The sequence below is a fragment of the Paralichthys olivaceus genome, chromosome 7 (assembly GCF_024713975.1).
Source record: "Paralichthys olivaceus isolate ysfri-2021 chromosome 7, ASM2471397v2, whole genome shotgun sequence".
NCBI classification, from domain to species: domain Eukaryota; kingdom Metazoa; phylum Chordata; class Actinopteri; order Pleuronectiformes; family Paralichthyidae; genus Paralichthys; species Paralichthys olivaceus.
Window position 1 is genome coordinate 7,419,046 of NC_091099.1, and position 26,706 is coordinate 7,445,751.

The window sequence follows — 26,706 nt, forward strand, 5'->3', positions numbered from 1 at the left end:
CTTTTTTTCTGAAGGTCATAGAGACTTGGAAGTTGGTTCCATCTCCACTAATGTGCCTCTGCCCGATCCATTGGGACCATCCCTGAGCTTCTACGACCTTCGGAAATGGTGAAACCACCAAATCTATAAAAAAAAAGTACACAATATTTTTGAATAACTTTTCTTCTGAAAGTCCTAGAGACTTGTGCATTTCATGATTAATAAAGGGTCAACTGCCACACAACCACACCGAATTTCAGCACGTTTCGTGCAAGCAGCGCAGAGTTATTCCAATTAATCCCTAATATGGGTTAGGGTTGCAATTAGGGTTAGGGTTGCAATTAGGGTTAGGGTTAGGGTTGTGATTAGGGTTAGGGTTAGGGTTGCTATTAGGGTTAGGGTTAGGGATGAATACCCATTGGACCTCAAGATATTCTTCAATAACTTTTTTTCTGTAGGTCATAGAGACTTGGAAGTTGGTTCCATCTCCACTAATGTGGCTATGCCCGACCCATTGGTACCACCACCGAGCTTCTACGACCTTTGGAAGGGGTAGGGTTAGGGTTGTGATTAGTGTTTGATTTTTTGGTTGTGATTAGGGTTAGGGTTAGGGCTGAAAACCTATAGGAGTTCAAGATATTGTTCAATAACTTTTTTTCTGAAGGTCATAGAGACTTGGAAGTTGGTTCCATCTCCACTAATGTGGCTATGCCCGATCCATTGGGACCATCCCCGAGTTTCTACGACCTTCGGAAATGGTGAAACCACCAAATCTATAAAAAAAAAGTACAAGATATTTTTGAATAACTTTTCTTCTGAAAGTCCTAGAGACTTGTGCATTCCAGGATTAATAAAGGGTCACCTGCCACACAACCACACCGAATTTCAGCACGTTTCGAGCAAGCAGCGCAGAGTTATTCCAATTAATCCCTAATATGGGTTAGGGTTAGGGTTAGGGTTGTGATTAGGGTTAGGGTTAGGGTTGTGATTAGGGTTAGGGTTAGGGTTAGGGTTGCTATTAGGGTTAGGGTTAGGGATGAATACCCATTGGACCTCAAGATATTCTTCAATAACTTTTTTTCTGTAGGTCATAGAGACTTGGAAGTTGGTTCCATCTACACTAATGTGGCTATGCCCGATCCATTGGTACCACCCCCGAGCTTCTACGACCTTTGGAAGGGGTAGGGTTAGGGTTGTGATTAGTGTTTGATTTTTTGGTTGTGGTTAGGGTTAGGGTTAAGGCTGAAAACCTATAGGAGTTCAAGATATTGTTCAATAACTTTTTTTCTGAAGGTCATAGAGACTTGGAAGTTGGTTCCATCTCCACTAATGTGCCTCTGCCCGATCCATTGGGACCATCCCCGAGCTTCTACGACCTTCGGAAATGGTGAAACCACCAAATCTATTAAAAAAAAGTACACGATATTTTTGAATAACTTTTCTTCTGAAAGTCCTAGAGACTTGTGCATTTCATGATTAATAAAGGGTCACCTGCCACACAACCACACCGAATTTCAGCACGTTTCGTGCAAGCAGCGCAGAGTTATTCCAATTAATCCCTAATATGGGTTAGGGTTGCAATTAGGGTTAGGGTTAGGGTTGTGATTAGGGTTAGGGTTAGGGTTGCTATTAGGGTTAGGGTTAGGGATGAATACCCATTGGAGCTCAAGATATTCTTCAATAACTTTTTTTCTGTAGGTCATAGAGATTTGGAAGTTGGTTCCATCTACACTAATGTGGCTATGCCCGATCCATTGGTACCACCCCCGAGCTTCTACGACCTTTGGAAGGGGTAGGGTTAGGGTTGTGATTGGTGTTTGATTTTTTGGTTGTGGTTAGGGTTAGGGTTAGGGCTGAATACCCATTGGAGCTCAAGATATTCTTCAATAACTTTTCTTCTGAAAGTCCTAGAGACTTGTGCATTTCATGATTAATAAAGGGTGGCCTGCCACACAACCACACCGAATTTCAGCACGTTTCGAGCAAGCAGCGCAGAGTTATTCCAATTAATCCCTAATATGGGTTAGGGTTGCAATTAGGGTTAGGGTTAGGGTTGCTATTAGGGTTAGGGTTAGGGATGAATACCCATTGGAGCTCAAGATATTCTTCAATAACTTTTTTTCTGTAGGTCATAGAGACTTGGAAGTTGGTTCCATCTCCACTAATGTGGCTATGCCCGATCCATTGGTACCACCACCGAGCTTCTACGACCTTTGGAAGGGGTAGGGTTAGGGTTGTGATTAGTGTTTGATTTTTTGGTTGTGATTAGGGTTAGGGTTAGGGCTGAAAACCTATAGGAGTTCAAGATATTGTTCAATAACTTTTTTTCTGAAGGTCATAGAGACTTGGAAGTTGGTTCCATCTCCACTAATGTGCCTCTGCCCGATCCATTGGGACCATCCCTGAGCTTCTACGACCTTCGGAAATGGTGAAACCACCAAATCTATAAAAAAAAAGTACACAATATTTTTGAATAACTTTTCTTCTGAAAGTCCTAGAGACTTGTGCATTTCATGATTAATAAAGGGTCAACTGCCACACAACCACACCGAATTTCAGCACGTTTCGTGCAAGCAGCGCAGAGTTATTCCAATTAATCCCTAATATGGGTTAGGGTTGCAATTAGGGTTAGGGTTGCAATTAGGGTTAGGGTTAGGGTTGTGATTAGGGTTAGGGTTAGGGTTGCTATTAGGGTTAGGGTTAGGGATGAATACCCATTGGACCTCAAGATATTCTTCAATAACTTTTTTTCTGTAGGTCATAGAGACTTGGAAGTTGGTTCCATCTCCACTAATGTGGCTATGCCCGATCCATTGGTACCACCACCGAGCTTCTACGACCTTTGGAAGGGGTAGGGTTAGGGTTGTGATTAGTGTTTGATTTTTTGGTTGTGATTAGGGTTAGGGTTAGGGCTGAAAACCTATAGGAGTTCAAGATATTGTTCAATAACTTTTTTTCTGAAGGTCATAGAGACTTGGAAGTTGGTTCCATCTCCACTAATGTGGCTCTGCCCGATCCATTGGGACCATCCCCGAGCTTCTACGACCTTCGAAAATGGTGAAACCACCAAATCTATAAAAAAAAGTACACGATATTTTTGAATAACTTTTCTTCTGAAAGTCCTAGAGACTTGTGCATTTCATGAATAATAAAGGGTCACCTGCCACACAACCACACCGAATTTCAGCACGTTTCGTGCAAGCAGCGCAGAGTTATTCCAATTAATCCCTAATATGGGTTAGGGTTGCAATTAGGGTTAGGGTTAGGGTTGTGATTAGGGTTAGGGTTAGGGTTGCTATTAGGGTTAGGGTTAGGGATGAATACCCATTGGAGCTCAAGATATTCTTCAATAACTTTTTTTCTGTAGGTCATAGAGATTTGGAAGTTGGTTCCATCTACACTAATGTGGCTATGCCCGATCCATTGGTACCACCCCCGAGCTTCTACGACCTTTGGAAGGGGTAGGGTTAGGGTTGTGATTGGTGTTTGATTTTTTGGTTGTGGTTAGGGTTAGGGTTAGGGCTGAATACCCATTGGAGCTCAAGATATTCTTCAATAACTTTTCTTCTGAAAGTCCTAGAGACTTGTGCATTTCATGATTAATAAAGGGTGGCCTGCCACACAACCACACCGAATTTCAGCACGTTTCGAGCAAGCAGCGCAGAGTTATTCCAATTAATCCCTAATATGGGTTAGGGTTGCAATTAGGGTTAGGGTTAGGGTTGCTATTAGGGTTAGGGTTAGGGATGAATACCCATTGGAGCTCAAGATATTCTTCAATAACTTTTTTTCTGTAGGTCATAGAGACTTGGAAGTTGGTTCCATCTCCACTAATGTGGCTATGCCCGATCCATTGGTACCACCACCGAGCTTCTACGACCTTTGGAAGGGGTAGGGTTAGGGTTGTGATTAGTGTTTGATTTTTTGGTTGTGATTAGGGTTAGGGTTAGGGCTGAAAACCTATAGGAGTTCAAGATATTGTTCAATAACTTTTTTTCTGAAGGTCATAGAGACTTGGAAGTTGGTTCCATCTCCACTAATGTGCCTCTGCCCGATCCATTGGGACCATCCCTGAGCTTCTACGACCTTCGGAAATGGTGAAACCACCAAATCTATAAAAAAAAAGTACACAATATTTTTGAATAACTTTTCTTCTGAAAGTCCTAGAGACTTGTGCATTTCATGATTAATAAAGGGTCAACTGCCACACAACCACACCGAATTTCAGCACGTTTCGTGCAAGCAGCGCAGAGTTATTCCAATTAATCCCTAATATGGGTTAGGGTTGCAATTAGGGTTAGGGTTGCAATTAGGGTTAGGGTTAGGGTTGTGATTAGGGTTAGGGTTAGGGTTGCTATTAGGGTTAGGGTTAGGGATGAATACCCATTGGACCTCAAGATATTCTTCAATAACTTTTTTTCTGTAGGTCATAGAGACTTGGAAGTTGGTTCCATCTCCACTAATGTGGCTATGCCCGACCCATTGGTACCACCACCGAGCTTCTACGACCTTTGGAAGGGGTAGGGTTAGGGTTGTGATTAGTGTTTGATTTTTTGGTTGTGATTAGGGTTAGGGTTAGGGCTGAAAACCTATAGGAGTTCAAGATATTGTTCAATAACTTTTTTTCTGAAGGTCATAGAGACTTGGAAGTTGGTTCCATCTCCACTAATGTGGCTATGCCCGATCCATTGGGACCATCCCCGAGTTTCTACGACCTTCGGAAATGGTGAAACCACCAAATCTATAAAAAAAAAGTACAAGATATTTTTGAATAACTTTTCTTCTGAAAGTCCTAGAGACTTGTGCATTCCAGGATTAATAAAGGGTCACCTGCCACACAACCACACCGAATTTCAGCACGTTTCGAGCAAGCAGCGCAGAGTTATTCCAATTAATCCCTAATATGGGTTAGGGTTAGGGTTAGGGTTGTGATTAGGGTTAGGGTTAGGGTTGTGATTAGGGTTAGGGTTAGGGTTGCTATTAGGGTTAGGGTTAGGGATGAATACCCATTGGACCTCAAGATATTCTTCAATAACTTTTTTTCTGTAGGTCATAGAGACTTGGAAGTTGGTTCCATCTACACTAATGTGGCTATGCCCGATCCATTGGTACCACCCCCGAGCTTCTACGACCTTTGGAAGGGGTAGGGTTAGGGTTGTGATTAGTGTTTGATTTTTTGGTTGTGGTTAGGGTTAGGGTTAAGGCTGAAAACCTATAGGAGTTCAAGATATTGTTCAATAACTTTTTTTCTGAAGGTCATAGAGACTTGGAAGTTGGTTCCATCTCCACTAATGTGCCTCTGCCCGATCCATTGGGACCATCCCCGAGCTTCTACGACCTTCGGAAATGGTGAAACCACCAAATCTATTAAAAAAAAGTACACGATATTTTTGAATAACTTTTCTTCTGAAAGTCCTAGAGACTTGTGCATTTCATGATTAATAAAGGGTCACCTGCCACACAACCACACCGAATTTCAGCACGTTTCGTGCAAGCAGCGCAGAGTTATTCCAATTAATCCCTAATATGGGTTAGGGTTGCAATTAGGGTTAGGGTTAGGGTTGTGATTAGGGTTAGGGTTAGGGTTGCTATTAGGGTTAGGGTTAGGGATGAATACCCATTGGAGCTCAAGATATTCTTCAATAACTTTTTTTCTGTAGGTCATAGAGATTTGGAAGTTGGTTCCATCTACACTAATGTGGCTATGCCCGATCCATTGGTACCACCCCCGAGCTTCTACGACCTTTGGAAGGGGTAGGGTTAGGGTTGTGATTGGTGTTTGATTTTTTGGTTGTGGTTAGGGTTAGGGTTAGGGCTGAATACCCATTGGAGCTCAAGATATTCTTCAATAACTTTTCTTCTGAAAGTCCTAGAGACTTGTGCATTTCATGATTAATAAAGGGTGGCCTGCCACACAACCACACCGAATTTCAGCACGTTTCGAGCAAGCAGCGCAGAGTTATTCCAATTAATCCCTAATATGGGTTAGGGTTGCAATTAGGGTTAGGGTTAGGGTTGCTATTAGGGTTAGGGTTAGGGATGAATACCCATTGGAGCTCAAGATATTCTTCAATAACTTTTTTTCTGTAGGTCATAGAGACTTGGAAGTTGGTTCCATCTCCACTAATGTGGCTATGCCCGATCCATTGGTACCACCACCGAGCTTCTACGACCTTTGGAAGGGGTAGGGTTAGGGTTGTGATTAGTGTTTGATTTTTTGGTTGTGATTAGGGTTAGGGTTAGGGCTGAAAACCTATAGGAGTTCAAGATATTGTTCAATAACTTTTTTTCTGAAGGTCATAGAGACTTGGAAGTTGGTTCCATCTCCACTAATGTGCCTCTGCCCGATCCATTGGGACCATCCCTGAGCTTCTACGACCTTCGGAAATGGTGAAACCACCAAATCTATAAAAAAAAAGTACACAATATTTTTGAATAACTTTTCTTCTGAAAGTCCTAGAGACTTGTGCATTTCATGATTAATAAAGGGTCAACTGCCACACAACCACACCGAATTTCAGCACGTTTCGTGCAAGCAGCGCAGAGTTATTCCAATTAATCCCTAATATGGGTTAGGGTTGCAATTAGGGTTAGGGTTGCAATTAGGGTTAGGGTTAGGGTTGTGATTAGGGTTAGGGTTAGGGTTGCTATTAGGGTTAGGGTTAGGGATGAATACCCATTGGACCTCAAGATATTCTTCAATAACTTTTTTTCTGTAGGTCATAGAGACTTGGAAGTTGGTTCCATCTCCACTAATGTGGCTATGCCCGATCCATTGGTACCACCACCGAGCTTCTACGACCTTTGGAAGGGGTAGGGTTAGGGTTGTGATTAGTGTTTGATTTTTTGGTTGTGATTAGGGTTAGGGTTAGGGCTGAAAACCTATAGGAGTTCAAGATATTGTTCAATAACTTTTTTTCTGAAGGTCATAGAGACTTGGAAGTTGGTTCCATCTCCACTAATGTGGCTATGCCCGATCCATTGGGACCATCCCCGAGTTTCTACGACCTTCGGAAATGGTGAAACCACCAAATCTATAAAAAAAAAGTACAAGATATTTTTGAATAACTTTTCTTCTGAAAGTCCTAGAGACTTGTGCATTCCAGGATTAATAAAGGGTCACCTGCCACACAACCACACCGAATTTCAGCACGTTTCGAGCAAGCAGCGCAGAGTTATTCCAATTAATCCCTAATATGGGTTAGGGTTAGGGTTAGGGTTGTGATTAGGGTTAGGGTTAGGGTTGTGATTAGGGTTAGGGTTAGGGTTGCTATTAGGGTTAGGGTTAGGGATGAATACCCATTGGACCTCAAGATATTCTTCAATAACTTTTTTTCTGTAGGTCATAGAGACTTGGAAGTTGGTTCCATCTACACTAATGTGGCTATGCCCGATCCATTGGTACCACCCCCGAGCTTCTACGACCTTTGGAAGGGGTAGGGTTAGGGTTGTGATTAGTGTTTGATTTTTTGGTTGTGGTTAGGGTTAGGGTTAAGGCTGAAAACCTATAGGAGTTCAAGATATTGTTCAATAACTTTTTTTCTGAAGGTCATAGAGACTTGGAAGTTGGTTCCATCTCCACTAATGTGCCTCTGCCCGATCCATTGGGACCATCCCCGAGCTTCTACGACCTTCGGAAATGGTGAAACCACCAAATCTATTAAAAAAAAGTACACGATATTTTTGAATAACTTTTCTTCTGAAAGTCCTAGAGACTTGTGCATTTCATGATTAATAAAGGGTCACCTGCCACACAACCACACCGAATTTCAGCACGTTTCGTGCAAGCAGCGCAGAGTTATTCCAATTAATCCCTAATATGGGTTAGGGTTGCAATTAGGGTTAGGGTTAGGGTTGTGATTAGGGTTAGGGTTAGGGTTGCTATTAGGGTTAGGGTTAGGGATGAATACCCATTGGAGCTCAAGATATTCTTCAATAACTTTTTTTCTGTAGGTCATAGAGATTTGGAAGTTGGTTCCATCTACACTAATGTGGCTATGCCCGATCCATTGGTACCACCCCCGAGCTTCTACGACCTTTGGAAGGGGTAGGGTTAGGGTTGTGATTGGTGTTTGATTTTTTGGTTGTGGTTAGGGTTAGGGTTAGGGCTGAATACCCATTGGAGCTCAAGATATTCTTCAATAACTTTTCTTCTGAAAGTCCTAGAGACTTGTGCATTTCATGATTAATAAAGGGTGGCCTGCCACACAACCACACCGAATTTCAGCACGTTTCGAGCAAGCAGCGCAGAGTTATTCCAATTAATCCCTAATATGGGTTAGGGTTGCAATTAGGGTTAGGGTTAGGGTTGCTATTAGGGTTAGGGTTAGGGATGAATACCCATTGGAGCTCAAGATATTCTTCAATAACTTTTTTTCTGTAGGTCATAGAGACTTGGAAGTTGGTTCCATCTCCACTAATGTGGCTATGCCCGATCCATTGGTACCACCACCGAGCTTCTACGACCTTTGGAAGGGGTAGGGTTAGGGTTGTGATTAGTGTTTGATTTTTTGGTTGTGATTAGGGTTAGGGTTAGGGCTGAAAACCTATAGGAGTTCAAGATATTGTTCAATAACTTTTTTTCTGAAGGTCATAGAGACTTGGAAGTTGGTTCCATCTCCACTAATGTGCCTCTGCCCGATCCATTGGGACCATCCCTGAGCTTCTACGACCTTCGGAAATGGTGAAACCACCAAATCTATAAAAAAAAAGTACACAATATTTTTGAATAACTTTTCTTCTGAAAGTCCTAGAGACTTGTGCATTTCATGATTAATAAAGGGTCAACTGCCACACAACCACACCGAATTTCAGCACGTTTCGTGCAAGCAGCGCAGAGTTATTCCAATTAATCCCTAATATGGGTTAGGGTTGCAATTAGGGTTAGGGTTGCAATTAGGGTTAGGGTTAGGGTTGTGATTAGGGTTAGGGTTGCTATTAGGGTTAGGGTTAGGGATGAATACCCATTGGACCTCAAGATATTCTTCAATAACTTTTTTTCTGTAGGTCATAGAGACTTGGAAGTTGGTTCCATCTCCACTAATGTGGCTATGCCCGATCCATTGGTACCACCACCGAGCTTCTACGACCTTTGGAAGGGGTAGGGTTAGGGTTGTGATTAGTGTTTGATTTTTTGGTTGTGATTAGGGTTAGGGTTAGGGCTGAAAACCTATAGGAGTTCAAGATATTGTTCAATAACTTTTTTCTGAAGGTCATAGAGACTTGGAAGTTGGTTCCATCTCCACTAATGTGGCTATGCCTGATCCATTGGGACCATCCCCGAGTTTCTACGACCTTCGGAAATGGTGAAACCACCAAATCTATAAAAAAAAAGTACAAGATATTTTTGAATAACTTTTCTTCTGAAAGTCCTAGAGACTTGTGCATTCCAGGATTATTAAAGGGTCACCTGCCACACAACCACACCGAATTTCAGCACGTTTCGAGCAAGTGGCGCAGAGTTATTCCAATTAATCCCTAATATGGGTTAGGGTTAGGGTTAGGGTTGTGATTAGGGTTAGGGTTAGGGTTGTGATTAGGGTTAGGGTTAGGGTTGCTATTAGGGTTAGGGTTAGGGATGAATACCCATTGAACCTCAAGATATTCTTCAATAACTTTTTTTCTGTAGGTCATAGAGACTTGGAAGTTGGTTCCATCTACACTAATGTGGCTATGCCCGATCCATTGGTACCACCCCCGAGCTTCTACGACCTTTGGAAGGGGTAGGGTTAGGGTTGTGATTAGTGTTTGATTTTTTGGTTGTGGTTAGGGTTAGGGTTAAGGCTGAAAACCTATAGGAGTTCAAGATATTGTTCAATAACTTTTTTTCTGAAGGTCATAGAGACTTGGAAGTTGGTTCCATCTCCACTAATGTGGCTCTGCCCGATCCATTGGGACCATCCCCGAGCTTCTACGACCTTCGGAAATGGTGAAACCACCAAATCTATAAAAAAAAGTACACGATATTTTTGAATAACTTTTCTTCTGAAAGTCCTAGAGACTTGTGCATTTCATGATTAATAAAGGGTCACCTGCCACACAACCACACCGAATTTCAGCACGTTTCGTGCAAGCAGCGCAGAGTTATTCCAATTAATCCCTAATATGGGTTAGGGTTGCAATTAGGGTTAGGGTTAGGGTTGTGATTAGGGTTAGGGTTAGGGTTGCTATTAGGGTTAGGGTTAGGGATGAATACCCATTGAACCTCAAGATATTCTTCAATAACTTTTTTTCTGTAGGTCATAGAGACTTGGACGTTGGTTCCATCTACACTAATGTGGCTATGCCCGATCCATTGGTACCACCCCCGAGCTTCTACGACCTTTGGAAGGGGTAGGGTTAGGGTTGTGATTAGTGTTTGATTTTTTGGTTGTGGTTAGGGTTAGGGTTAAGGCTGAAAACCTATAGGAGTTCAAGATATTGTTCAATAACTTTTTTTCTGAAGGTCATAGAGACTTGGAAGTTGGTTCCATCTCCACTAATGTGACTCTGCCCGATCCATTGGGCCCATCCCTGAGCTTCTACGACCTTCGGAAATGGTGAAACCACCAAATCTATAAAAAAAAGTACAAGATATTTTTGAATAACTTTTCTTCTGAAAGTCCTAGAGACTTGTGCATTTCATGATTAATAAAGGGTCACCTGCCACACAACCACACCGAATTTCAGCACGTTTTGTGCAAGCAGCGCAGAGTTATTCCAATTAATCCCTAATATGGGTTAGGGTTGCAATTAGGGTTAGGGTTAGGGTTGCAATTAGGGTTAGGGTTAGGGTTGTGATTAGGGTTAGGGTTAGGGTTGCTATTAGGGTTAGGGTTAGGGATGAATACCCATTGGACCTCAAGATATTCTTCAATAACTTTTTTTCTGTAGGTCATAGAGACTTGGAAGTTGGTTCCATCTACACTAATGTGGCTATGCCCGATCCATTGGTACCACCCCCGAGCTTCTACGACCTTTGGAAGGGGTAGGGTTAGGGTTGTGATTAGTGTTTGATTTTTTGGTTGTGGTTAGGGTTAGGGTTAAGGCTGAAAACCTATAGGAGTTCAAGATATTGTTCAATAACTTTTTTTCTGAAGGTCATAGAGACTTGGAAGTTGGTTCCATCTCCACTAATGTGCCTCTGCCCGATCCATTGGGACCATCCCCGAGCTTCTACGACCTTCGGAAATGGTGAAACCACCAAATCTATTAAAAAAAAGTACACGATATTTTTGAATAACTTTTCTTCTGAAAGTCCTAGAGACTTGTGCATTTCATGATTAATAAAGGGTCACCTGCCACACAACCACACCGAATTTCAGCACGTTTCGTGCAAGCAGCGCAGAGTTATTCCAATTAATCCCTAATATGGGTTAGGGTTGCAATTAGGGTTAGGGTTAGGGTTGTGATTAGGGTTAGGGTTAGGGTTGCTATTAGGGTTAGGGTTAGGGATGAATACCCATTGGAGCTCAAGATATTCTTCAATAACTTTTTTTCTGTAGGTCATAGAGACTTGGAAGTTGGTTCCATCTCCACTAATGTGGCTATGCCCGATCCATTGGTACCACCACCGAGCTTCTACGACCTTTGGAAGGGGTAGGGTTAGGGTTGTGATTAGTGTTTGATTTTTTGGTTGTGATTAGGGTTAGGGTTAGGGCTGAAAACCTATAGGAGTTCAAGATATTGTTCAATAACTTTTTTTCTGAAGGTCATAGAGACTTGGAAGTTGGTTCCATCTCCACTAATGTGGCTATGCCCGATCCATTGGGACCATCCCCGAGTTTCTACGACCTTCGGAAATGGTGAAACCACCAAATCTATAAAAAAAAAGTACAAGATATTTTTGAATAACTTTTCTTCTGAAAGTCCTAGAGACTTGTGCATTCCAGGATTAATAAAGGGTCACCTGCCACACAACCACACCGAATTTCAGCACGTTTCGAGCAAGCAGCGCAGAGTTATTCCAATTAATCCCTAATATGGGTTAGGGTTAGGGTTAGGGTTGTGATTAGGGTTAGGGTTAGGGTTGTGATTAGGGTTAGGGTTAGGGTTGCTATTAGGGTTAGGGTTAGGGATGAATACCCATTGAACCTCAAGATATTCTTCAATAACTTTTTTTCTGTAGGTCATAGAGACTTGGAAGTTGGTTCCATCTACACTAATGTGGCTATGCCCGATCCATTGGTACCACCCCCGAGCTTCTACGACCTTTGGAAGGGGTAGGGTTAGGGTTGTGATTAGTGTTTGATTTTTTGGTTGTGGTTAGGGTTAGGGTTAAGGCTGAAAACCTATAGGAGTTCAAGATATTGTTCAATAACTTTTTTTCTGAAGGTCATAGAGACTTGGAAGTTGGTTCCATCTCCACTAATGTGGCTCTGCCCGATCCATTGGGACCATCCCCGAGCTTCTACGACCTTCGGAAATGGTGAAACCACCAAATCTATAAAAAAAAGTACACGATATTTTTGAATAACTTTTCTTCTGAAAGTCCTAGAGACTTGTGCATTTCATGATTAATAAAGGGTCACCTGCCACACAACCACACCGAATTTCAGCACGTTTCGTGCAAGCAGCGCAGAGTTATTCCAATTAATCCCTAATATGGGTTAGGGTTGCAATTAGGGTTAGGGTTAGGGTTGTGATTAGGGTTAGGGTTAGGGTTGCTATTAGGGTTAGGGTTAGGGATGAATACCCATTGAACCTCAAGATATTCTTCAATAACTTTTTTTCTGTAGGTCATAGAGACTTGGACGTTGGTTCCATCTACACTAATGTGGCTATGCCCGATCCATTGGTACCACCCCCGAGCTTCTACGACCTTTGGAAGGGGTAGGGTTAGGGTTGTGATTAGTGTTTGATTTTTTGGTTGTGGTTAGGGTTAGGGTTAAGGCTGAAAACCTATAGGAGTTCAAGATATTGTTCAATAACTTTTTTTCTGAAGGTCATAGAGACTTGGAAGTTGGTTCCATCTCCACTAATGTGACTCTGCCCGATCCATTGGGCCCATCCCTGAGCTTCTACGACCTTCGGAAATGGTGAAACCACCAAATCTATAAAAAAAAGTACAAGATATTTTTGAATAACTTTTCTTCTGAAAGTCCTAGAGACTTGTGCATTCCAGGATTATTAAAGGGTCACCTGCCACACAACCACACCGAATTTCAGCACGTTTCGAGCAAGTGGCGCAGAGTTATTCCAATTAATCCCTAATATGGGTTAGGGTTAGGGTTAGGGTTGTGATTAGGGTTAGGGTTAGGGTTGTGATTAGGGTTAGGGTTAGGGTTGCTATTAGGGTTAGGGTTAGGGATGAATACCCATTGAACCTCAAGATATTCTTCAATAACTTTTTTTCTGTAGGTCATAGAGACTTGGAAGTTGGTTCCATCTACACTAATGTGGCTATGCCCGATCCATTGGTACCACCCCCGAGCTTCTACGACCTTTGGAAGGGGTAGGGTTAGGGTTGTGATTAGTGTTTGATTTTTTGGTTGTGGTTAGGGTTAGGGTTAAGGCTGAAAACCTATAGGAGTTCAAGATATTGTTCAATAACTTTTTTTCTGAAGGTCATAGAGACTTGGAAGTTGGTTCCATCTCCACTAATGTGGCTCTGCCCGATCCATTGGGACCATCCCCGAGCTTCTACGACCTTCGGAAATGGTGAAACCACCAAATCTATAAAAAAAAGTACACGATATTTTTGAATAACTTTTCTTCTGAAAGTCCTAGAGACTTGTGCATTTCATGATTAATAAAGGGTCACCTGCCACACAACCACACCGAATTTCAGCACGTTTCGTGCAAGCAGCGCAGAGTTATTCCAATTAATCCCTAATATGGGTTAGGGTTGCAATTAGGGTTAGGGTTAGGGTTGTGATTAGGGTTAGGGTTAGGGTTGCTATTAGGGTTAGGGTTAGGGATGAATACCCATTGAACCTCAAGATATTCTTCAATAACTTTTTTTCTGTAGGTCATAGAGACTTGGACGTTGGTTCCATCTACACTAATGTGGCTATGCCCGATCCATTGGTACCACCCCCGAGCTTCTACGACCTTTGGAAGGGGTAGGGTTAGGGTTGTGATTAGTGTTTGATTTTTTGGTTGTGGTTAGGGTTAGGGTTAAGGCTGAAAACCTATAGGAGTTCAAGATATTGTTCAATAACTTTTTTTCTGAAGGTCATAGAGACTTGGAAGTTGGTTCCATCTCCACTAATGTGACTCTGCCCGATCCATTGGGCCCATCCCTGAGCTTCTACGACCTTCGGAAATGGTGAAACCACCAAATCTATAAAAAAAAGTACAAGATATTTTTGAATAACTTTTCTTCTGAAAGTCCTAGAGACTTGTGCATTTCATGATTAATAAAGGGTCACCTGCCACACAACCACACCGAATTTCAGCACGTTTTGTGCAAGCAGCGCAGAGTTATTCCAATTAATCCCTAATATGGGTTAGGGTTGCAATTAGGGTTAGGGTTAGGGTTGCAATTAGGGTTAGGGTTAGGGTTGTGATTAGGGTTAGGGTTAGGGTTGCTATTAGGGTTAGGGTTAGGGATGAATACCCATTGGACCTCAAGATATTCTTCAATAACTTTTTTTCTGTAGGTCATAGAGACTTGGAAGTTGGTTCCATCTACACTAATGTGGCTATGCCCGATCCATTGGTACCACCCCCGAGCTTCTACGACCTTTGGAAGGGGTAGGGTTAGGGTTGTGATTAGTGTTTGATTTTTTGGTTGTGGTTAGGGTTAGGGTTAAGGCTGAAAACCTATAGGAGTTCAAGATATTGTTCAATAACTTTTTTTCTGAAGGTCATAGAGACTTGGAAGTTGGTTCCATCTCCACTAATGTGCCTCTGCCCGATCCATTGGGACCATCCCCGAGCTTCTACGACCTTCGGAAATGGTGAAACCACCAAATCTATTAAAAAAAAGTACACGATATTTTTGAATAACTTTTCTTCTGAAAGTCCTAGAGACTTGTGCATTTCATGATTAATAAAGGGTCACCTGCCACACAACCACACCGAATTTCAGCACGTTTCGTGCAAGCAGCGCAGAGTTATTCCAATTAATCCCTAATATGGGTTAGGGTTGCAATTAGGGTTAGGGTTAGGGTTGTGATTAGGGTTAGGGTTAGGGTTGCTATTAGGGTTAGGGTTAGGGATGAATACCCATTGGAGCTCAAGATATTCTTCAATAACTTTTTTTCTGTAGGTCATAGAGACTTGGAAGTTGGTTCCATCTCCACTAATGTGGCTATGCCCGATCCATTGGTACCACCACCGAGCTTCTACGACCTTTGGAAGGGGTAGGGTTAGGGTTGTGATTAGTGTTTGATTTTTTGGTTGTGATTAGGGTTAGGGTTAGGGCTGAAAACCTATAGGAGTTCAAGATATTGTTCAATAACTTTTTTTCTGAAGGTCATAGAGACTTGGAAGTTGGTTCCATCTCCACTAATGTGGCTATGCCCGATCCATTGGGACCATCCCCGAGTTTCTACGACCTTCGGAAATGGTGAAACCACCAAATCTATAAAAAAAAAGTACAAGATATTTTTGAATAACTTTTCTTCTGAAAGTCTTAGAGACTTGTGCATTCCAGGATTAATAAAGGGTCACCTGCCACACAACCACACCGAATTTCAGCACGTTTCGAGCAAGCAGCGCAGAGTTATTCCAATTAATCCCTAATATGGGTTAGGGTTAGGGTTAGGGTTGTGATTAGGGTTAGGGTTAGGGTTGTGATTAGGGTTAGGGTTAGGGTTGCTATTAGGGTTAGGGTTAGGGATGAATACCCATTGAACCTCAAGATATTCTTCAATAACTTTTTTTCTGTAGGTCATAGAGACTTGGAAGTTGGTTCCATCTACACTAATGTGGCTATGCCCGATCCATTGGTACCACCCCCGAGCTTCTACGACCTTTGGAAGGGGTAGGGTTAGGGTTGTGATTAGTGTTTGATTTTTTGGTTGTGGTTAGGGTTAGGGTTAAGGCTGAAAACCTATAGGAGTTCAAGATATTGTTCAATAACTTTTTTTCTGAAGGTCATAGAGACTTGGAAGTTGGTTCCATCTCCACTAATGTGGCTCTGCCCGATCCATTGGGACCATCCCCGAGCTTCTACGACCTTCGGAAATGGTGAAACCACCAAATCTATAAAAAAAAGTACACGATATTTTTGAATAACTTTTCTTCTGAAAGTCCTAGAGACTTGTGCATTTCATGATTAATAAAGGGTCACCTGCCACACAACCACACCGAATTTCAGCACGTTTCGTGCAAGCAGCGCAGAGTTATTCCAATTAATCCCTAATATGGGTTAGGGTTGCAATTAGGGTTAGGGTTAGGGTTGTGATTAGGGTTAGGGTTAGGGTTGCTATTAGGGTTAGGGTTAGGGATGAATACCCATTGAACCTCAAGATATTCTTCAATAACTTTTTTTCTGTAGGTCATAGAGACTTGGACGTTGGTTCCATCTACACTAATGTGGCTATGCCCGATCCATTGGTACCACCCCCGAGCTTCTACGACCTTTGGAAGGGGTAGGGTTAGGGTTGTGATTAGTGTTTGATTTTTTGGTTGTGGTTAGGGTTAGGGTTAAGGCTGAAAACCTATAGGAGTTCAAGATATTGTTCAATAACTTTTTTTCTGAAGGTCATAGAGACTTGGAAGTTGGTTCCATCTCCACTAATGTGACTCTGCCCGATCCATTGGGCCCATCCCTGAGCTTCTACGACCTTCGGAAATGGTGAAACCACCAAATCTATAAAAAAAAGTACAAGATATTTTTGAATAACTTTTCTTCTGAAAGTCCTAGAGACTTGTGCATTTCATGATTAATAAAGGGTCACCTGCCACACAACCACACCGAATTTCAGCACGTTTTGTGCAAGCAGCGCAGAGTTATTCCAATTAATCCCTAATATGGGTTAGGGTTGCAATTAGGGTTAGGGTTAGGGTTGCAATTAGGGTTAGGGTTAGGGTTGTGATTAGGGTTAGGGTTAGGGTTGCTATTAGGGTTAGGGTTAGGGATGAATACCCATTGGACCTCAAGATATTCTTCAATAACTTTTTTTCTGTAGGTCATAGAGACTTGGAAGTTGGTTCCATCTACACTAATGTGGCTATGCCCGATCCATTGGTACCACCCCCGAGCTTCTACGACCTTTGGAAGGGGTAGGGTTAGGGTTGTGATTAGTGTTTGATTTTTTGGTTGTGGTTAGGGTTAGGGTTAAGGCTGAAAACCTATAGGAGTTCAAGATATTGTTCAATAACTTTTTTTCTGAAGGTCATAGAGACTTGGAAGTTGGTTCCATCTCCACTAATGTGCCTCTGCCCGATCCATTGGGACCATCCCCGAGCTTCTACGACCTTCGGACATGGTGAAACCACCAAATCTATTAAAAAAAAGTACACGATATTTTTGAATAACTTTTCTTCTGAAAGTCCTAGAGACTTGTGCATTTCATGATTAATAAAGGGTCACCTGCCACACAACCACACCGAATTTCAGCACGTTTCGTGCAAGCAGCGCAGAGTTATTCCAATTAATCCCTTATATGGGTTAGGGTTGCAATTAGGGTTAGGGTTAGGGTTGTGATTAGGGTTAGGGTTAGGGTTGCTATTAGGGTTAGGGTTAGGGATGAATACCCATTGGACCTCAAGATATTCTTCAATAACTTTTTTTCTGTAGGTCATAGAGACTTGGAAGTTGGTTCCATCTCCACTAATGTGGCTATGCCCGATCCATTGGTACCACCACCGAGCTTCTACGACCTTTGGAAGGGGTAGGGTTAGGGTTGTGATTAGTGTTTGATTTTTTGGTTGTGATTAGGGTTAGGGTTAGGGCTGAAAACCTATAGGAGTTCAAGATATTGTTCAATAACTTTTTTTCTGAAGGTCATAGAGACTTGGAAGTTGGTTCCATCTCCACTAATGTGGCTATGCCCGATCCATTGGGACCATCCCCGAGTTTCTACGACCTTCGGAAATGGTGAAACCACCAAATCTATAAAAAAAAAGTACAAGATATTTTTGAATAACTTTTCTTCTGAAAGTCCTAGAGACTTGTGCATTCCAGGATTAATAAAGGGTCACCTGCCACACAACCACACCGAATTTCAGCACGTTTCGAGCAAGCAGCGCAGAGTTATTCCAATTAATCCCTAATATGGGTTAGGGTTAGGGTTAGGGTTGTGATTAGGGTTAGGGTTAGGGTTGTGATTAGGGTTAGGGTTAGGGTTGCTATTAGGGTTAGGGTTAGGGATGAATACCCATTGAACCTCAAGATATTCTTCAATAACTTTTTTTCTGTAGGTCATAGAGACTTGGACGTTGGTTCCATCTACACTAATGTGGCTATGCCCGATCCATTGGTACCACCCCCGAGCTTCTACGACCTTTGGAAGGGGTAGGGTTAGGGTTGTGATTAGTGTTTGATTTTTTGGTTGTGGTTAGGGTTAGGGTTAAGGCTGAAAACCTATAGGAGTTCAAGATATTGTTCAATAACTTTTTTTCTGAAGGTCATAGAGACTTGGAAGTTGGTTCCATCTCCACTAATGTGACTCTGCCCGATCCATTGGGACCATCCCTGAGCTTCTACGACCTTCGGAAATGGTGAAACCACCAAATCTATAAAAAAAAGTACAAGATATTTTTGAATAACTTTTCTTCTGAAAGTCCTAGAGACTTGTGCATTTCATAATTAATAAAGGGTGGCCTGCCACACAACCACACCAAATTACAGCACGTTTCGAGCAAGCAGCGCAGAGTTATTCCAATTAATCCCTAATATGGGTTAGGGTTGCAATTAGGGTTAGGGTTAGGGTTGTGATTAGGGTTAGGGTTGCTATTAGGGTTAGGGTTAGGGATGAATACCCATTGGACCTCAAGATATTCTTCAATAACTTTTTTTCTGTAGGTCATAGAGACTTGGAAGTTGGTTCCATCTCCACTAATGTGACTCTGCCCGATCCATTGGGACCATCCCTGAGCTTCTACGACCTTCGGAAATGGTGAAACCACCAAATCTATAAAAAAAAAGTACACAATATTTTTGAATAACTTTTCTTCTGAAAGTCCTAGAGACTTGTGCATTTCATGATTAATAAAGGGTCAACTGCCACACAACCACACCGAATTTCAGCACGTTTCGTGCAAGCAGCGCAGAGTTATTCCAATTAATCCCTAATATGGGTTAGGGTTGCAATTAGGGTTAGGGTTAGGGTTGTGATTAGGGTTAGGGTTAGGGTTGCTATTAGGGTTAGGGTTAGGGATGAATACCCATTGGACCTCAAGATATTCTTCAATAACTTTTTTTCTGTAGGTCATAGAGACTTGGAAGTTGGTTCCATCTCCACTAATGTGGCTATGCCCGATCCATTGGTACCACCACCGAGCTTCTACGACCTTTGGAAGGGGTAGGGTTAGGGTTGTGATTAGTGTTTGATTTTTTGGTTGTGATTAGGGTTAGGGTTAGGGCTGAAAACCTATAGGAGTTCAAGATATTGTTCAATAACTTTTTTTCTGAAGGTCATAGAGACTTGGAAGTTGGTTCCATCTCCACTAATGTGGCTATGCCCGATCCATTGGGACCATCCCCGAGTTTCTACGACCTTCGGAAATGGTGAAACCACCAAATCTATAAAAAAAAAGTACAAGATATTTTTGAATAACTTTTCTTCTGAAAGTCCTAGAGACTTGTGCATTCCAGGATTAATAAAGGGTCACCTGCCACACAACCACACCGAATTTCAGCACGTTTCGAGCAAGCAGCGCAGAGTTATTCCAATTAATCCCTAATATGGGTTAGGGTTAGGGTTAGGGTTGTGATTAGGGTTAGGGTTAGGGTTGTGATTAGGGTTAGGGTTAGGGTTGCTATTAGGGTTAGGGTTAGGGATGAATACCCATTGAACCTCAAGATATTCTTCAATAACTTTTTTTCTGTAGGTCATAGAGACTTGGAAGTTGGTTCCATCTACACTAATGTGGCTATGCCCGATCCATTGGTACCACCCCCGAGCTTCTACGACCTTTGGAAGGGGTAGGGTTAGGGTTGTGATTAGTGTTTGATTTTTTGGTTGTGGTTAGGGTTAGGGTTAAGGCTGAAAACCTATAGGAGTTCAAGATATTGTTCAATAACTTTTTTTCTGAAGGTCATAGAGACTTGGAAGTTGGTTCCATCTCCACTAATGTGGCTCTGCCCGATCCATTGGGACCATCCCCGAGCTTCTACGACCTTCGGAAATGGTGAAACCACCAAATCTATAAAAAAAAGTACACGATATTTTTGAATAACTTTTCTTCTGAAAGTCCTAGAGACTTGTGCATTTCATGATTAATAAAGGGTCACCTGCCACACAACCACACCGAATTTCAGCACGTTTCGTGCAAGCAGCGCAGAGTTATTCCAATTAATCCCTAATATGGGTTAGGGTTGCAATTAGGGTTAGGGTTAGGGTTGTGATTAGGGTTAGGGTTAGGGTTGCTATTAGGGTTAGGGTTAGGGATGAATACCCATTGAACCTCAAGATATTCTTCAATAACTTTTTTTCTGTAGGTCATAGAGACTTGGACGTTGGTTCCATCTACACTAATGTGGCTATGCCCGATCCATTGGTACCACCCCCGAGCTTCTACGACCTTTGGAAGGGGTAGGGTTAGGGTTGTGATTAGTGTTTGATTTTTTGGTTGTGGTTAGGGTTAGGGTTAAGGCTGAAAACCTATAGGAGTTCAAGATATTGTTCAATAACTTTTTTTCTGAAGGTCATAGAGACTTGGAAGTTGGTTCCATCTCCACTAATGTGACTCTGCCCGATCCATTGGGCCCATCCCTGAGCTTCTACGACCTTCGGAAATGGTGAAACCACCAAATCTATAAAAAAAAGTACAAGATATTTTTGAATAACTTTTCTTCTGAAAGTCCTAGAGACTTGTGCATTTCATGATTAATAAAGGGTCACCTGCCACACAACCACACCGAATTTCAGCACGTTTTGTGCAAGCAGCGCAGAGTTATTCCAATTAATCCCTAATATGGGTTAGGGTTGCAATTAGGGTTAGGGTTAGGGTTGCAATTAGGGTTAGGGTTAGGGTTGTGATTAGGGTTAGGGTTAGGGTTGCTATTAGGGTTAGGGTTAGGGATGAATACCCATTGGACCTCAAGATATTCTTCAATAACTTTTTTTCTGTAGGTCATAGAGACTTGGAAGTTGGTTCCATCTACACTAATGTGGCTATGCCCGATCCATTGGTACCACCCCCGAGCTTCTACGACCTTTGGAAGGGGTAGGGTTAGGGTTGTGATTAGTGTTTGATTTTTTGGTTGTGGTTAGGGTTAGGGTTAAGGCTGAAAACCTATAGGAGTTCAAGATATTGTTCAATAACTTTTTTTCTGAAGGTCATAGAGACTTGGAAGTTGGTTCCATCTCCACTAATGTGGCTCTGCCCGATCCATTGGGACCATCCCCGAGCTTCTACGACCTTCGGAAATGGTGAAACCACCAAATCTATAAAAAAAAGTACACGATATTTTTGAATAACTTTTCTTCTGAAAGTCCTAGAGACTTGTGCATTTCATGATTAATAAAGGGTCACCTGCCACACAACCACACCGAATTTCAGCACGTTTCGTGCAAGCAGCGCAGAGTTATTCCAATTAATCCCTAATATGGGTTAGGGTTGCAATTAGGGTTAGGGTTAGGGTTGTGATTAGGGTTAGGGTTAGGGTTGCTATTAGGGTTAGGGTTAGGGATGAATACCCATTGAACCTCAAGATATTCTTCAATAACTTTTTTTCTGTAGGTCATAGAGACTTGGACGTTGGTTCCATCTACACTAATGTGGCTATGCCCGATCCATTGGTACCACCCCCGAGCTTCTACGACCTTTGGAAGGGGTAGGGTTAGGGTTGTGATTAGTGTTTGATTTTTTGGTTGTGGTTAGGGTTAGGGTTAAGGCTGAAAACCTATAGGAGTTCAAGATATTGTTCAATAACTTTTTTTCTGAAGGTCATAGAGACTTGGAAGTTGGTTCCATCTCCACTAATGTGACTCTGCCCGATCCATTGGGCCCATCCCTGAGCTTCTACGACCTTCGGAAATGGTGAAACCACCAAATCTATAAAAAAAAGTACAAGATATTTTTGAATAACTTTTCTTCTGAAAGTCCTAGAGACTTGTGCATTTCATGATTAATAAAGGGTCACCTGCCACACAACCACACCGAATTTCAGCACGTTTTGTGCAAGCAGCGCAGAGTTATTCCAATTAATCCCTAATATGGGTTAGGGTTGCAATTAGGGTTAGGGTTAGGGTTGCAATTAGGGTTAGGGTTAGGGTTGTGATTAGGGTTAGGGTTAGGGTTGCTATTAGGGTTAGGGTTAGGGATGAATACCCATTGGACCTCAAGATATTCTTCAATAACTTTTTTTCTGTAGGTCATAGAGACTTGGAAGTTGGTTCCATCTACACTAATGTGGCTATGCCCGATCCATTGGTACCACCCCCGAGCTTCTACGACCTTTGGAAGGGGTAGGGTTAGGGTTGTGATTAGTGTTTGATTTTTTGGTTGTGGTTAGGGTTAGGGTTAAGGCTGAAAACCTATAGGAGTTCAAGATATTGTTCAATAACTTTTTTTCTGAAGGTCATAGAGACTTGGAAGTTGGTTCCATCTCCACTAATGTGCCTCTGCCCGATCCATTGGGACCATCCCCGAGCTTCTACGACCTTCGGACATGGTGAAACCACCAAATCTATTAAAAAAAAGTACACGATATTTTTGAATAACTTTTCTTCTGAAAGTCCTAGAGACTTGTGCATTTCATGATTAATAAAGGGTCACCTGCCACACAACCACACCGAATTTCAGCACGTTTCGTGCAAGCAGCGCAGAGTTATTCCAATTAATCCCTTATATGGGTTAGGGTTGCAATTAGGGTTAGGGTTAGGGTTGTGATTAGGGTTAGGGTTAGGGTTGCTATTAGGGTTAGGGTTAGGGATGAATACCCATTGGACCTCAAGATATTCTTCAATAACTTTTTTTCTGTAGGTCATAGAGACTTGGAAGTTGGTTCCATCTCCACTAATGTGGCTATGCCCGATCCATTGGTACCACCACCGAGCTTCTACGACCTTTGGAAGGGGTAGGGTTAGGGTTGTGATTAGTGTTTGATTTTTTGGTTGTGATTAGGGTTAGGGTTAGGGCTGAAAACCTATAGGAGTTCAAGATATTGTTCAATAACTTTTTTTCTGAAGGTCATAGAGACTTGGAAGTTGGTTCCATCTCCACTAATGTGGCTATGCCCGATCCATTGGGACCATCCCCGAGTTTCTACGACCTTCGGAAATGGTGAAACCACCAAATCTATAAAAAAAAAGTACAAGATATTTTTGAATAACTTTTCTTCTGAAAGTCCTAGAGACTTGTGCATTCCAGGATTAATAAAGGGTCACCTGCCACACAACCACACCGAATTTCAGCACGTTTCGAGCAAGCAGCGCAGAGTTATTCCAATTAATCCCTAATATGGGTTAGGGTTAGGGTTAGGGTTGTGATTAGGGTTAGGGTTAGGGTTGTGATTAGGGTTAGGGTTAGGGTTGCTATTAGGGTTAGGGTTAGGGATGAATACCCATTGAACCTCAAGATATTCTTCAATAACTTTTTTTCTGTAGGTCATAGAGACTTGGACGTTGGTTCCATCTACACTAATGTGGCTATGCCCGATCCATTGGTACCACCCCCGAGCTTCTACGACCTTTGGAAGGGGTAGGGTTAGGGTTGTGATTAGTGTTTGATTTTTTGGTTGTGGTTAGGGTTAGGGTTAAGGCTGAAAACCTATAGGAGTTCAAGATATTGTTCAATAACTTTTTTTCTGAAGGTCATAGAGACTTGGAAGTTGGTTCCATCTCCACTAATGTGACTCTGCCCGATCCATTGGGACCATCCCTGAGCTTCTACGACCTTCGGAAATGGTGAAACCACCAAATCTATAAAAAAAAGTACAAGATATTTTTGAATAACTTTTCTTCTGAAAGTCCTAGAGACTTGTGCATTTCATAATTAATAAAGGGTGGCCTGCCACACAACCACACCAAATTACAGCACGTTTCGAGCAAGCAGCGCAGAGTTATTCCAATTAATCCCTAATATGGGTTAGGGTTGCAATTAGGGTTAGGGTTAGGGTTGTGATTAGGGTTAGGGTTGCTATTAGGGTTAGGGTTAGGGATGAATACCCATTGGACCTCAAGATATTCTTCAATAACTTTTTTTCTGTAGGTCATAGAGACTTGGAAGTTGGTTCCATCTCCACTAATGTGACTCTGCCCGATCCATTGGGACCATCCCTGAGCTTCTACGACCTTCGGAAATGGTGAAACCACCAAATCTATAAAAAAAAAGTACACAATATTTTTGAATAACTTTTCTTCTGAAAGTCCTAGAGACTTGTGCATTTCATGATTAATAAAGGGTCAACTGCCACACAACCACACCGAATTTCAGCACGTTTCGTGCAAGCAGCGCAGAGTTATTCCAATTAATCCCTAATATGGGTTAGGGTTGCAATTAGGGTTAGGGTTAGGGTTGTGATTAGGGTTAGGGTTAGGGTTGCTATTAGGGTTAGGGTTAGGGATGAATACCCATTGGACCTCAAGATATTCTTCAATAACTTTTTTTCTGTAGGTCATAGAGACTTGGAAGTTGGTTCCATCTCCACTAATGTGGCTATGCCCGATCCATTGGTACCACCACCGAGCTTCTACGACCTTTGGAAGGGGTAGGGTTAGGGTTGTGATTAGTGTTTGATTTTTTGGTTGTGATTAGGGTTAGGGTTAGGGCTGAAAACCTATAGGAGTTCAAGATATTGTTCAATAACTTTTTTTCTGAAGGTCATAGAGACTTGGAAGTTGGTTCCATCTCCACTAATGTGGCTATGCCCGATCCATTGGGACCATCCCCGAGTTTCTACGACCTTCGGAAATGGTGAAACCACCAAATCTATAAAAAAAAAGTACAAGATATTTTTGAATAACTTTTCTTCTGAAAGTCCTAGAGACTTGTGCATTCCAGGATTAATAAAGGGTCACCTGCCACACAACCACACCGAATTTCAGCACGTTTCGAGCAAGCAGCGCAGAGTTATTCCAATTAATCCCTAATATGGGTTAGGGTTAGGGTTAGGGTTGTGATTAGGGTTAGGGTTAGGGTTGTGATTAGGGTTAGGGTTAGGGTTGCTATTAGGGTTAGGGTTAGGGATGAATACCCATTGAACCTCAAGATATTCTTCAATAACTTTTTTTCTGTAGGTCATAGAGACTTGGACGTTGGTTCCATCTACACTAATGTGGCTATGCCCGATCCATTGGTACCACCCCCGAGCTTCTACGACCTTTGGAAGGGGTAGGGTTAGGGTTGTGATTAGTGTTTGATTTTTTGGTTGTGGTTAGGGTTAGGGTTAAGGCTGAAAACCTATAGGAGTTCAAGATATTGTTCAATAACTTTTTTTCTGAAGGTCATAGAGACTTGGAAGTTGGTTCCATCTCCACTAATGTGACTCTGCCCGATCCATTGGGACCATCCCTGAGCTTCTACGACCTTCGGAAATGGTGAAACCACCAAATCTATAAAAAAAAGTACAAGATATTTTTGAATAACTTTTCTTCTGAAAGTCCTAGAGACTTGTGCATTTCATAATTAATAAAGGGTGGCCTGCCACACAACCACACCAAATTACAGCACGTTTCGAGCAAGCAGCGCAGAGTTATTCCAATTAATCCCTAATATGGGTTAGGGTTGCAATTAGGGTTAGGGTTAGGGTTGTGATTAGGGTTAGGGTTGCTATTAGGGTTAGGGTTAGGGATGAATACCCATTGGAGCTCAAGATATTCTTCAATAACTTTTTTTCTGTAGGTCATAGAGACTTGGAAGTTGGTTCCATCTCCACTAATGTGGCTATGCCCGATCCATTGGTACTACCACCGAGCTTCTACGACCTTTGGAAGGGGTAGGGTTAGGGTTGTGATTAGTGTTTGATTTTTTGGTTGTGATTAGGGTTAGGGTTAGGGCTGAAAACCTATAGGAGTTCAAGATATTGTTCAATAACTTTTTTTCTGAAGGTCATAGAGACTTGGAAGTTGGTTCCATCTCCACTAATGTGCCTCTGCCCGATCCATTGGGACCATCCCTGAGCTTCTACGACCTTCGGAAATGGTGAAACCACCAAATCTATAAAAAAAAAGTACACAATATTTTTGAATAACTTTTCTTCTGAAAGTCCTAGAGACTTGTGCATTTCATGATTAATAAAGGGTCAACTGCCACACAACCACACCGAATTTCAGCACGTTTCGTGCAAGCAGCGCAGAGTTATTCCAATTAATCCCTAATATGGGTTAGGGTTGCAATTAGGGTTAGGGTTGCAATTAGGGTTAGGGTTAGGGTTGTGATTAGGGTTAGGGTTAGGGTTGCTATTAGGGTTAGGGTTAGGGATGAATACCCATTGGACCTCAAGATATTCTTCAATAACTTTTTTTCTGTAGGTCATAGAGACTTGGACGTTGGTTCCATCTACACTAATGTGGCTATGCCCGATCCATTGGTACCACCCCCGAGCTTCTACGACCTTTGGAAGGGGTAGGGTTAGGGTTGTGATTAGTGTTTGATTTTTTGGTTGTGGTTAGGGTTAGGGTTAAGGCTGAAAACCTATAGGAGTTCAAGATATTGTTCAATAACTTTTTTTCTGAAGGTCATAGA